At 40.3% G+C, this 15,434-nt stretch overlaps 1 protein-coding gene across 4 annotated transcripts in view; it reads right to left on the minus strand.

Annotated features, from left to right (window-relative positions):
• The window catches only part of Eato (Engulfment ABC Transporter in the ovary), an 854,933-nt gene that overhangs the window by 762,411 nt on the left and 77,088 nt on the right, over positions 1-15,434 (minus strand). The gene's annotated exons all lie outside the window — the stretch shown is intronic.

Consider the following 15,434-nt stretch of genomic DNA (forward strand, 5'->3'; position numbering starts at 1 on the left):
GCACCCCGCTAGAATTCCAGGTGGAAAACGATATAAATTCCCTTGGTGTGACCAATTGGCGCCAGCTAGCAGAGCGTACAAGCGACTGGGGCGCCTTGTTGTTGTTGTTGTTGTAGCAATATCCTCTAACGGCAATTCAAGGAAACTTGCTGTTTCAACAAGGGTGGACCATAATGAGAGGGGTGTTAGAGGCGTTGGTTCCACAATACAGTTGAAGAGATCGTTGGTGTCATGACACGTTACAAGCAGGGCATATGTTTCGTATGTCCGGGTTGATTCTGGATAGGTAAGAGTTTAACCTGTTACAGTATCCAGATCGAAGTTGAGCTAGAGTGACTCGAGTTTCCCTAGGGAGTGTGCATTCCTCTTCTGCAAGTTTTGGGTATTGTTCTTTGAGTACACGATTCCCGCGCAATTCCTGGCATAGAGGTCCGACGTTTGTGGAGTACACTGAGGACCTGTTTTTCTTTTTTAGCTTCATACGGCTGTGTTCTGAGGTGCCGTATTTCGTCATAATGCTTACGGAGATGACTCCTTAAGCCCCTGGGCGGTGTTGGCTCATCAATCAGATGTCTTCTGGAATGCCCTGGTTTCTGGGTATTCAACAGATGCTAAATTTCATTTCTCTTCCTAATGGGGAGTATTCCCGCCTCATTATGTAGATGGTGTTCAGGGGACATAAGAGGACAGCTCGTAGCGGTTCTGAGGTCAGTATTTTGGCAGGCCTGTAGCTTCTTCCAGTGAGTAGTCTTTAGGCTTGGCGAACATATCGGGGACGCATAGCATGCAATCGGCTGGCAAATTGCTTTGTAAGTGGTATTAAGCGTTTCTTTATCTTTACCCTGTGGCATTCCCAGAATTTAGCCTTACATACAAGATATTTGTATTTATGTACTTACCAGAATGAATCTCACTTTCTATGCACTTTTTATGCATAACCACACAAAGGCCAGTCAAGCGGCATAGATAAGTTATGTTGAACACAGCGGGAAGTCGTGTCTGTTTACAGTTGCTAACCCTTACTCAATGCGTCCCAGCATGACTAATCGATAACGTCGGTTTATCAACATGCACTGCCCAAATATTCATAAACATATCCAATAACATTTAACTGGCGCATTGACCAATTTGTTCATAGCGTGACCGAACGCCAATGACAGTTTGTCAATGTGCATGCCGAAATATTTATCCAATAACAAATTTCTAAAATTAGGCCAAATAATATACTGACACAAGCTATTCTACTCAGCATTTAGAAGATTAAATTTTGAATTTACCGACATATCAATACAATTTAATTTCTCTTTCTGACTAAATAATGAGTTATAATACAATTGAACAAAAGAAATAATCAAATATGAATACTTTTGATGATCAAAAACTGAAAATCATTTTTCGATCACTTTTTGGAATCATTTTTGATGTCCTTTGATGATCAAAAACTGAATATAGTTTTTCAATCACATTTTGGAATTATATTTGAATCAAACGTGTTTACTTTAGGTGATCAAAAATTTATACTCACACCGTAGTTGAATTCATCAAAACCGCTTCATCAGTGCTACCAGAGTTTGATGGTAAGCCTGAACGTTTGCATAGTTTCTTAGATGCCCTTGACATCCTCGACCAAATCAAGGATAGCCACGAAGCCTTAGCAATAACGATGATAAAAACAAAATTAAAATGCAAAGCAAGAAATTTTATTAGCAACGAAAACACAATTGCACATATAAAATTAAAATTAAGAACTGCAATAAAAAGCGAGTCAGTGGAGGTTTTGACAGCAAAACTCCTGAATATCCAACAGCGCAGTAAAACAGCAAACCAATACACTGCAGAGATAGAAAAGATAACTAGGTCATTGCAGGGAGCAGACTCGGCAACCAGATATGCTACTCAAGCAGCAGTCAAAGCCATGTGTAAGAACTGCTCCAATGATAAAGTGAAAATGATCATGCAAGGGGGAACGTTCACAACAATGAACGATGCGATTTCAAAGTTCACAAACAGCTGCACGGAAATCACAAGCAGCTCGAACACAGTTTTAAATATACGGCAACAAAATCAGTATCGAGGTAATTTCAATGAGGTTACCGAAATAACAACTACGGAAGTTATAGAGGCAGAAGGTTCAGACCACAACCAAGGTATAACAATAACAATACCACAAGACCAAATAATAATACCCAAAGGGTTGCAACCGAACCAAAATGGAAATAGGAATTATAGCCAAACACGTAACGTGAGCAACTGTATGCACCAGGAAAACCAGCACTTCCACTTCAAGAGCAATAAGCAGAAAAATATGTGTACTAAATTTACACTTAAATAGCCACATATCCACTAAAACGACTCTAAGTAACTCAGTTTCAAAGCTCCTAGTAGATACAGGGGCAGATATTTCAATCATAAAAAAGAATCAAATAGATAATCATACAAAAATAAATACAACACAAATAATAGATTTAAGGGACATGGGTCAAGGCATCATCAGCACATTAGGCACAGTCAAAACGGCTTTAAAAGGTGATGACCTTCTAATTTATCATAGAGTTCACGTCGTAGAAGACGACTTCTCAATACCATGTGATGGAATCATAGGTTTAGACTTTATTAAGAAATATAATTGCGGCCACCGTGGTGTGATGGTAGCGTGCTCCGCCTATCACACCGTATGCCCTGGGTTCAACTCCCGGGCAAAGCAACATCAAAATTTTAGAAATAAGATTTTTCAATTAGAAGAAAATTTGTCTAAGCGGGGTCGCCCCTCGGCAGTGTCTGGCAAGCGCTCCGATTGTATTTCTGCCATGAAAAGCTCTCAGTGAAAACTCATCTGCCTTGCAGATGCCGTTCGGAGTCGGCATAAAACATGTAGGTCCCGTCCGGCCAATTTGTAGGGAAAAATCAAGAGGAGCACGACGCAAATTGGAAGAGAAGCTCGGCCTTAGATCTCTTCGGAGGTTATCGCGCCTTACATTTTTTTTTTTTTTTTTTTTTAATTGCATTCTACATTATGGCAAAACAGAGGATAAACTAATCCTAAGACCATATGATTTTCTCCAAACAATAACAATGCACCTTACAAATTGTCTGTCCGTCAATACAATTACGATCCCTGTTAGATCTGAAGTCATCAGACAAGTAACAGTAAACACTGACAGTAAAAACATCTTCATACCCCATCAACAATTATCTGAAGGCATTTTTGTAGCAAAAAACACAATCACAAATAAAGATCATACTTTCGTCAGAATTATTAACACAACTATTCAAAATTACAAAATTAATACTGAAAATTTAGATGACTACACACTAATTGAAACAAGCACACACAATAAAATTAGTAATGATACAGGAAAATTAAAAAGATTAACCACAAACTTCCCAAAATTTGTCAACTCTCAATTAACAACATTATGCACAGAATTCATAGATATATTTGCACTAAAATAATAATTTTTACAAACAAAAACTACACATGAAACACGACACCCCAGTTTACATAAAAAACTATAGATTGCCTCAGACACAAAAAAGGGAGATAAGCAAACAGGTTAATAAGTTGATCGAAGATGACATTATAGAACACTCAATATCAGAATAACATAGTCCTATTTTACTAGTACTTAAAAAATCACTCCCAGGGAACACAGAAAAAAGATGGAGATTGGTAGTTGACTACAGACAAGTAAACAAAAAGTTAGCAGCAGATAAATTCGCACTTCCAAGAATTGATGATATTTTAGACCAACTTGAAGAGCAAAATATTTTTCATGCCTAGACCTTATGTCAGGTTTTCATCAAATAGAATTACATCCAGATTCTAGGGATATAACCTCATTCACAGCCGAAAATGGCACATATAGATTTAAAACACTACCTTATGGGTTGAAAGTAGCACCGAATTCATTCCAAAGAATGATGACACTAGCATTTGCAGGTCTCAAACCATCTCAAGCGTTCCTTTACATGGATGACTTAGTTGTATTCGGTTGCACCGAAAAACATATGTTAAAAAACTTAAGGGACGTGTTCTCCACATGCAGAAAATACAACCTGAAATTACATCCAGATAAATGTCTATTTTTCAGCCAAGAAGTAACCCATTTAGGCCATAAATGTACAAGCAAGGGAATACTACCCGACCCAAGCAAATTTGAAACAGTTCAAAACTACCCAACACCAAAAACAGCCGATGAAGCTAAAAAGTTCGTAGCGTTCTGCAACTACTACAGAAGATTTGTACCAAACTTCGCAGAGTACTCAAGAAAACTAACTAGGGTTTGCAAAAAGAATGTTTCCTTTGAATAGACGGAAGAATGTCAAAAAGCTTTTGTCTACCTAAAGGAAGCATTAATCAGTCCAAAACTTTTGCAATACCCAGACTTCAATAAAGAATTCTGCATAACAACAGACGCTAGTGGGTATGCTTGCGGAGCAGTGCTGAGTCAAGAACACGATGGCAAACAGTTACCAATTGCGTACGCTTCTGGATCATTCACAAAAGGGGAAACTAACAAAGCTAGAATAGAGAAAGAATTAGCAGCAATCCATCCGTCTATGGCAGAAAATTCCTAATTAAAACCGACCATCGCCTTTTAACATACCTTTTCTCGATGAAGAGCCCTTCATATAAGTTAACACGAGTAAGACTCGATTTAAAGGAGTATGATTTTGAAGTGGAGTACATTGCCGGAAAAGAAAACCAAGTCGCGGACGCATTGTCTCGCATAAACATTACAAACTTAAAAGAAATGTTAGTGGAAGCATGCAAAATAATGAAATTCTCAACTAAATCAACAGCTAAAAATATTAAAAATAATGTTAAAAATGAAGAAAGTCACACAAGAGAACCCAAAATATATGAAGCGCTAAATAAATTTGAAGTAAAAAGACATATCAGGCTCGTTTTCTATCCCCCGAAATTATATTTCAAAAAAATAAATAAAAAATAAATGTAAGGCGCGATAACCTCCGAAGAGATCTAAGGCCGAGCTTCTCTTCCAATTTGCGTCGTGCTCCTCTTGATTTTCCCTACAAATTGGCCGGACGGGACCTACATGTTTTATGCCGACTCCGAACGGCATCTGCAAAGCAGATGAGTTTTCACTGAGAGCTTTTCATGGCAGAAATACACCCGGAGTGCTTGCCAAACACTGCCGAGGGGCGACCCCGCTTAGAAAAATTTTCTTCTAATTGAAAAATCTTATTTCTAAAATTTTGATGTTGCTCTGCCCGGGAGTTGAACCCAGGGCATACGGTGTGATAGGCGGAGCACGCTACCATCACACCACGGTGGGAAAGAAAATTTGTAGCACTATAAATATAAGCAACCTAATTGTTGATGATAAAATTGACTTAGGACAATTCTTTATCAGGCTTAAAAAAGAACCCCCCAATTTAGGACTTGTACAAATACAGTTGTCCTTAGGGGACAAATTGTTTAAAAGTAATAATACTGCAGCAGGCAAATTTATAGAAGAAGGTACCAAGGTTTTAAAAAATCTAACAATCGCACTAACCCCCGAGGTTATATATGTGACAAATCTCGGGAAAATTAAATAAATTTTGCACAAATGTCACGACGATCCTATTAGTGGTGGCCACCCAGGAATAAATCGCATGATAAAGAAAATCAAGCAAAAATATAGCTGGAAAACATGAGAGGTAACATAAAGAAATACGTAAATAACTGCATCCTCTGCAAAACGAATAAAGTTAATAAGCATATAAAGGAACCAATTACAATAACGGAGACACCTCCGAAGGCTTTTGATATTGTACAAATCGATACGGTCGGACCATTACCAAAATCGATAAATGGAAACGAATATACAGTTACCATTATATGCAATCTAACCAAATACTTGATAGCAATCCCAGTCCCGAGCAAACATGCGATAACAGTTGCTAAAACTGTATTCGAGTATTTCATTCTGACTTATGGTTGCATGAAAACAATCGTAACAGACATGGGAACCGAATACAAAAATAGCTTATTCGAAGAACTGTGCAAACTGCTAAAAATTGAGCATAAAACCTCAACACCATACCATCATCAACCTTTGGCACTGTAGAGCGTAGTCACAGAACGTTTAGTGAATATGTACGTTCATACATATCCAGTGACAAAGATGATTGGGATGAATACCTCAGGTATTTCGCGTACTGTTACAATACGACGCTATCAACCGTACACGGGTATTTTCCTTTCGAGCTTATATTCGCGAAAACCCCCGACCTACGGATTTCTAGATGAAAATAAAATATGATAAAGAAATAAAATACAGGCTACATATAGCCCAGCAACGAGCTAGGAAATTAGTACAAGAGACTAAAGAAAAACAAAAAAACAAACTATCATAGAAGTAGCTACGGTAAGGAAATAGATATAGGTGATCTAGTATTAGTTAGAAATTACCCGCGCCATAAGTTAGATAATAAATATAAGGGACAGCATAGAGTAAAGAATATTGATAAAAATAACAATTTCACTTTAATACCACATAGAGTAGAAAATAGTGATAGGAACAATAAAGATAAGGAAATAATAGTCCATAAAAATAGGCTTAAACCAATATAAAACATCTGCTAGTAAGTCACATAATTAACAAAAAACAATTTTTTCAACAAAAGCATTCCACTTTACTCGCCAAACAAAAACCAGCACAACAGATACACAAGTAAAGAAAATGTAAACAAACAAAAAGAAAAAAAGAACATACAAATTCATGTTGGTATCATGTTACCATTAATTCATAAACGTTAAAGAATAATTTGTAAACGCAAGCTGATTTTAAGTGGGTCGACACACTTAAAAGTCAGCCGCGTAAAACGAATTTCAATAAATAAGAACTTGATACGAAACATTACTCATAATTATAAATATACAAAAATAGCAAAAAAAAATTTTAATAACAAAGTCAGCATATTAGAAACAAAGGAAAACAGAAAATAAAGTAAACAGACTCTTTACTTCCCATATCAGGTCACCGCCATGCAAACAATTACAATAGAATACTAAAAGCAATTAAAATTTTGTAAATCCAAATAAACCTTAAGTGGGTCAGTAAGACCATTTAAGAGTCATAAACAATTGTTTTCAATTATACAAGACTCTTTCTAAGGTGGATGGTGTGGCATTCCCAGAATAAGACAAGATATTTGTATTTATGTACATACCAGAATGAATCTCACTTGCTATGCACTTTTTATGCATAACCCAACATTGACCACACACAGGCAAGTCATAGCGGCATAGATAAGTTAGGTTGAACTCAGCGGGAAGTCGTATCTGTTTACAGTTGCTAAGCCTTACTCAATGCGTCCCAGCATGACTAATCGATACCGTCGGTTTAGCAACATACACTGCTCAAATATTCATAAACATATCCAATTACATTTAACTGGCGCATTGACCAACTTGTTAATAGCGTGACCGAACGCCAATGACAGTTTGTCAATGCGCCTGCCGAAATATTTATCCAACAACAAATTTCTAGAATTAGGCCAAATAATATGCTGACACAAGCTATATGTAACAAGAATGTACACACCTCTAGCTTGTAAGTATTAACGGAATTATGTATGTGCACAATAGAAAGTTCTGTATAAATAGTAAGACATTTTCTACAATAAAATCAATCGCTTTTTTCGCTCAACCTTAAAGAAAGTCTTTCTTCTATTCAACATATTATAACCCAAAGTACTGACAGCAAGAGATTTGAGGATTTTTTTGCGGCTCTGGATTTTCGGTACAATTGCGGCTGCCTGCTCACCAAAATGTAGTATCTGATCAAACGTCACACCCAATATTTTGGGGTGTAAGACAGTCGGTAGCGTAGTGTCATTGACGTGGATGTTCAAAATAGTCGACATTTGGGACGTCCGCGTTGTAAATAAGGTTGCCGATGATTTAGTCGCTTATAATGTCAGGTTTCGCGAGGCGAAAAAACTGGAGAGATTAGGGAGGTAGCCGTTGTGGGCCTGGGCCTGTGGCCATTATTGTGCAGTCATCGGCGTAGGAAACGATAGTAACTCCTTCTGGTGTCGAAGGTAGCTTTGATATGTAGAAGTTAAAACAAAAGTGGGGATAGGACACCACACTGTGGCACCCCTTGTTTAATTCTTCTTCGGTCGCCATAGGGAGGGCAGCAAAGCGGTTGTCTGTAAAGGATTTGTATCATCCCACTTTCCTTTTTTAAAGTTTATGAAAGTGCGTTTTTCGGTGACGGTGAAGTCGGCGGTTTGCTCGAGCGAAATAAGTATAGGCAGGTGGTCGGATGCCAATGTTACCATCGGCTGCCAGTTGACGCAGTTTACGAGTCCTGCGCTCCCGATTGATTTATCTGGCGAACTGTGGCAGCTTCCTAGCATACGAGTGGGGGCGTCTCCGCTTATTGTGCAGAACGTCGTTCCTTCTATTTGATCCGCCAACATCTCACCCCTGCTGCCCGCCTGCAGGTTTGAATGCCATAGATCGTGATGTGCATTGAAATCGCCTAAGATAATGCGATTATCGCCAGTGAGTAGGGCCTGGTACTAGGGTGGTATCCACTGATGATTTCTAGGTTTACATCGCCTGACCGGACTGATAAGCCGTGACGTTATAAGCCACTGTCCCTGGGGCCGATGTCGGGATCAAATATATGATATTGCACTGAGTGGTATACGATAAACGCGAGACCGCCTCCATTTCCGCTCTCGCGATCTTTTCTGTGCACATTATACCCAGAGCACGTCTACAGAGCTGATCTTGCTGTGAGTTTAGTCTCTTGAAATCGACTATCTCCGTGATCTTCCCAGTTAACCCATTATAGTTTAACTGCAGAATTCTGGAGTGCAGCGGGGGAGACGTCGTCACTCTAGGAGTAAGTGACGGGTGACTACACCTGAGTTGTGGGAGGCCACGACGCAATTGCTGTTGTGGCCCTGGGACTGGACGTCCCTGGGTAAGCATTGGGGTACCTGTTGTAGTTGGGTTTGCGGCCTGGCAACATGGCGCAATGAAACCCGTCGGCGGGTTGTCGTCGCGGAGACCATAGCATTCGACTGTGAAACGATTCAATTAACACTAGAAATGCGTTGTTATGATCATTGCCACAGTTATCGATTATTTGCACGACATGATCACTCATCCTTAAGGCCGCGGTACAATGACATTTTTCATATAGATGCGTTTAACACAAGCTTATGCATTCAAATAACATCGCCACAATCAACCAAGACGTTGCGTTTGTAAATATGAAGGAACTTCAGATTTCGCAATTGAAGTTTATTACGCCTTGCCCATTCACATACAAAATTTCGCGAAACACTGTTGTAAACATTATCCCTATACACCAAAAATACTTGTGTTTACGCGGCGTAGGCTGCCACCCGTCCCATCTCCCCCTTGCACATACGTATATCCATGAATTTATATATATACCCCGCATCTTGTATTGTATTCGATTATTGAATTATATTGTATCGAATCATCCCCTAGAATCAATGCATTGTATTTACCTTTAAATTCCCTATTGGGTCTCCTCATGGCAGCCTCCACCGCGCAAATCCACCAGATGGAATTCGCTGCAACTACATAGTAGCGATCCGGCAGGATCGCTACCTGTCAAAAAACCACCACCTTTTGGGTATTGAAAATTTATTATTATTGTTCTCATTTCGTGAAAACCATCACTTTTGTTATAAAAATCTCTGCATTCGAGCGTCTCAATATTGGTTGCGTTTCTGCTCAAATAATATTGTAAACTTTTATCATTTTGACATTGTGCAATTTCCATATCGTGCTTAATAATTCGAGCTGAAATACTTCGAAAGATAACATATATCAAGTGTTTTTTTTCTTCACTTTGCCGTGCGCGAAATTTGTAACACGAAATAAATTTACTAAAACCTGGAAAACAAATTTAAGTCTTTTATTAAAAACCTAGCATAAAGGTCGGGTGCTGTTGAGTGCGTTAATACTACATTTCGTGCAACAGAATAAGGGAAAGCTTTCCGCAAGGGATAACTTGTCCAACGAATCAAACGTAAAGTGCAGCATACTCTTGCAACAAATATATTTGCCGGCAAAATTTTTATGTGCTTAAACAGTTCCTGCCAAAATCCTGGTGACTAGTCCTGATTGGTAAGACCTACCGTTGCTGGCTTTACAATCGCCAATTTGACTCCGCATCGCTTAGAATCGTCGTGGAAATCATCAAAGTCTTGGCGCAGTTTAGCAGTGGGAGTTTGCTCCACCTTTTACACACTTGAAGCAGTAAGAGTTATAGTCGACCAAACAGCCACCATTTCTATCTCTCCCAGAAAGGCATCCAAAACACCTGGGTAAGTCTCAAATTAACTAATGGTCCTTCTTCGCCATTGAAGAAACCAGCCCCTTCAAAAATCACGTACATATATTAAAGCATATTCCCCCGGAAAATTTGGCGGCTTCCGCCAAATAATCTTTTTCCCGCCAAACGTAATCCTTTTCGCGCCAAAAGTAATATTTTCCCGCCAAAACTGTATGACAGCGCAATAAATATATATATATTCCCACCCCCATACACACGTACATAAAAGCGGTGCATTACAAACCGGCAGATCCCACTCATACTCTCACAAAGTTAACTTGTGTCCCTTGCGGTATAATATAAATACATATTCCCACATAAGTATTACTCAGGATACCCAGCAGCAAATTCGGCCACATTCACATAGTTTAAATTACCCAGCAGTAAATTCTACCGCTCATCCCAACTGGTCCCAGACTAATCCCAATTGAGTCTAACTTGTCCTAGCCTACTACACTCTCGACCAATAGGAAAACTTATCCCTTTGATTTTCCCGTAGAAATAAACACTCCGCAATCTCCAAAATAACCAAAATAGCTAAAATAAAATTAAGCAAGTCCCTCTTCAGAATGGCTAGCGTGGTCGAAAGTAAATTTATATCCGAAACGGATCTCTTTTCGGATTACTGCGCTCGGTTCGGTACAACCGACATCCAAGATAACACCGAGGCATCCCTAAAAATAAAAGACAAAAATATCGATGTGTTCTGGGAAAGGCTACAGAGCGCATATGACGCCGTCGTAGAGTCAGATGACAACGACTTTAAGGCCTCAGCTGTCAACAAATACCGCGCCTGCCTTATAGCGTATGAGGACACAAAGGCAAAAATAGGCGATCAGCTCCAGCTAAGGGTACTAAGCAATCCCGTCCCCGCTACAACCACCACTCCCCAAGAAAGTTCCGGGATGCATCTCAAAGCCCGCCTGTGACACCGAAGTCTTTTACGGGAGTTATTATCAATGGCCGTCCTTCCGTGACATGTTCACGGCGGTCTATATCAACCACCCCAAATTCAAAACCCATCGAAAAGCGAAGTCCCCTACTGGCACTTGACCCCTTCCTGGACACAAACGGGATTCTCCGTGCCAACGGACGATTAGTAAACGCCGACATGACCTACAATGAGTGTCATCCCATCATTCTCCCCGAAAAGGCTCGATTTACTTCCCTCTATATAAGGTTTCTACACGAGAGCATCCTGCATGCGGACCTCCGCCTCCTGCAACAAGCATGGGCGGATTATGGGAATCTGCCGTCAAAAGCTTTAAAACCCATTTTAAAAAGATCCCCGGAACACACAGCTTCACCTTTGAAGAATTCTCAACGTTATTAATTCGCATAGAGGCCGTACTCAATTCTCGTCCTATCTCCCCGCTTTCCCAGGACCCAGCGGATCTCACCGCTCTCACACCTGGCCACTTTCTCCGAGGCGCACCCCTTCTCGGCATCCCCGAACCGAACTATGAACACCTCTCTTTGATCAACCGTTGGGAACGGTTGAAAGTTTTACATTACCAATTCAGCAAGCGCTGGAAGAATGACTATCTCATGGAGTTACACAAGCGTTATCGATGGCAAACCGCTCAACCTCCCCCTAAAATCGGCGACCTGGTCGTCATCAAGGAAGACAACCTACCCCCTACCGAATGGCGCATAGGACGCGTGGAAGCCACCCATCTAGGAAGAGACGGCCATATTCGAGTAGTCGACATACGCACCCAGAATGCCGTACTCACCAGGCCCATCACCAAATTATGTTTTCTACCGACCTCTGAACCTGAATCAGGCCCTCAAGGCTCTGTAGCATCCCCAGAACGTTATACAGTCCAACCCCCTGTGCTATCGCAAAATTCACACCAATAATCATCGCCCCTACCAACACTCTCCTCCCAACATCAGGAGTGACTAACACGTATTTTATCCTATCTTTCTCAGATGGATCGCCAACGCCCCCCGTATCCCACACCGCGCCGCTCCTTGGAATCGCAAGTGACAAGGCCAAGGATCCCACCACGAAATTCCGATGCCGTCGCCGACTATCGACGATGCCGTTTGTGTATGCGGCACCACGCGCTTTCGACTTACCCACTGTTATTGCCAGGGCGCACAAATACTGCACCAATTGCCTAGCATTGTCCCATCACACGAGCGTGTGTACGTCCCGCGAGCGCTGCCACGTCTGTGGGCTCCATCACCACACACTACTCCACCGCGACACCGGGAGTCGCCAACCCTCGCAGCCGGGGCGCCATCCTCGTCAGTCGCGCCGCCGCGAACCACCAAAACGCAGCACTCATCAACAACAACCGGCAGCAGCAGCGCCCAAACCCCGTTCCCGGCGTAACGAGCGCCCACCGACCGTGTCAGATCGCACCATCCGGTGCACCGCCACGTACAAAAGCAAAGTGGGCAAAATCCTAATCAAAGAAGCCGGTCGTGCTCTGAACGAGCTGAAGCACACGTTAGGCGCTTAGTACGCCTAGGCGGGCCAGGATGTTTCCGCGGCGTAGGCTGCCACCCGTCCCATCTCCCCCTTGCACATACGTATATCCATGAATTTATATATATACCCCGCATCTTGTATTGTATTCGATTATTGAATTGTATTGTATCGAATCATCCCCTAGAATCAATGCATTGTATTTACCTTTAAATTCCCTATTGGGTCTCCTCATGGCAGCCTCCACCGCGCAAATCCACCAGATAGAATTCGCCGAATCGCTACCTGTCAAAAAACCACCACCTTTTGGGTATTGAAAATTTATTATTATTGTTCTCATATCGTGAAAACCATCACTTTTGTTATAAAAATCTCTGCATTCGAGCGTCTCAATATTAGTTGCGTTTCTGCTCAAATAATATTGTAAACTTTTATCATTTTGACATTGTGCAATTTCCATATCGTGCTTAATAATTCGAGCTGAAATAATTCGAAAGATAACATATATCAAGTGTTTTTTCCACACTTTGCCGTGCGCGAAATTTGTAACACGAAATAAATTTACTAAAACATGGAAAACAAATTTGAGTCTTTTATTAAAAACCTAGCATAAAGGTCGGGTGCTGTTGAGTACGTTAATACTACATTTCGTGCAACAGAATAAGGGAAAGCTTTCCGCAAGGGATAACTTGTCCAACGAATCAAACGTAAAGTGCAGCATACTCTGCAACAAATATATTTGCCGGCAAAATTTTGATGTGCTTAAACAGTTCCTGCCAAAATCCTGGTGACTAGTCCTGATTGGTAAGATCTACCGTTGCTGGCTTTACAATCGCCAATTTGACTCCGCATCGCTACGCTGTTTGACAACCCTTAGAACCGTCGTGGAAATCATGAAAGTCTTGGCGCAGTTTAGCAGTGGGAGTTTCCTCCACCTTTTACACGCTTGAAGCAGTAAGAGTCATAGTCGACCAAACAGCCACCATCTCTATCTCTCCCAGAAAGGCATCCAAAACACCTGGAAAAGTCTCAAATTAGCTACTTGCTAACATATTTTGTGCCGTATTCGATTGTTATATTGCAGTTCTTAATTGTGAAAAATGTTACAAAATTTACCAAACAGTGGAAAAAGTAATTTCACTTGCAAAGTGTGCCAACATCCCTAGCCAAAGCAAATGTCAAATTCTTCTTCTTATGATTTGCTTGGAACAAAATTGGGGAGTTGGCTACTTTTCAATATCAGATGGCGCTAGTGTCGCTCAGTCTACCATTCTCCATAAAAATACGTGCAATCTACTCATAATGCATAAGCATGTGTTAAACTCATCTATATGAAAAACTGCTTATGTGTCGGAGCTATTAGTGTTATACAAACAAAATAAAAATAGTGAAAAGTTGTGTAGAAATATTATAAGTTGCAAAATAAGTTTTTTAATTTATAATAATAAATACAAGTAAGTGAAAATTAATCAAAAAAAGTTAAAAAAGGAAAGCGAGCAGATTATTGAGGTGCTATGTGAATGGCCTGAAGAAAACGCTTCCTCATCCGTACCTCAAACCAACCCTGAGCTCAATCTTTAAGTACGGTTTGAATTTAGTATAATAGATAAAGTCTTTGAAATTTGTTCATTCTTAATACATAAGCTTATAACCAAATAAAAGTATTTGATATAATGAAACAATGAAAATTCCGCTGATTTTAAATAATTGAACTTAAATGCGCATCACTTCAAAATTCTCATTAGAAACTCATTAGAAATTGACGTTAGAATTCGATTAGAATTCTAACCCTTTTCTCGATATCGAGAACGAAGTCTCCTTTTTGTCGAGAATGCTATAATTCGCGACAGTTTCGCAAATCGTCCTCCAACTTTCTACCTTAGAGAAATATATTAGAATTCGATTCGCCTACTAATCCCGGAGCAGGAGAGTATGGCGCAGTCCCGGTGCAAGGAGCTCCTGGGAGGATGACAATTTGTGGGAGGGACGCAACAAATTAAATGGGGTTACACTGAAATTACAGCCCTTGGTCGGGAAAAATCCCGAGTCGCTCCGGTACATAGAACCGGCTGCCTTGGGAAGCCGTTTAATCGGTTAAGCGCCAATTAAGTAAAAAAAAGTAATCTTGAGATAATTGGAATAGAGCCATAAGTGTAAAAATAATAATTGTAATGAAAAAACTAAACATTTTCGAATTCAATTAAGTATATTTTTTGTGTGCTTGCATAATCTAAATGTGATGCACATCCACTGGTACTCCTTTCGACCAAATCGGAACAATTTTCGGCATAAACAACAAACGGCCTAAAAAAGCTTGAGTGAGTAGAAAATATAGTAAGGCGCAGAACACCGCCACCGCGTCGATTTTTTTTTATTTTTTGACATTCGGCGGCGGCGTGCCAAACAACACGAAATTCGACAGCGGCGGTGGTGTATATCTCTAATCTACATCACCTGTATCATAACTTTCCATAATTTTGAAAAAAAACTTAAAAGAGCTAAACAATTTCTGAAAAGCTGAAAAAGGCTTAAAGCTTAATCGCAACTTTTGAAGTTAAACGAAAAAAAACGAAATCTAGCTAGAAAAAAGCTAAAATGGCAACACTGCTTTTTACAGACGAGCTCAATTAGTACCTTTCTTGAGTCTAAAATCT

Source organism: Eurosta solidaginis, chromosome 2 (genome assembly GCF_040869045.1).
Source record: "Eurosta solidaginis isolate ZX-2024a chromosome 2, ASM4086904v1, whole genome shotgun sequence".
In the NCBI taxonomy this organism is placed as follows: domain Eukaryota; kingdom Metazoa; phylum Arthropoda; class Insecta; order Diptera; family Tephritidae; genus Eurosta; species Eurosta solidaginis.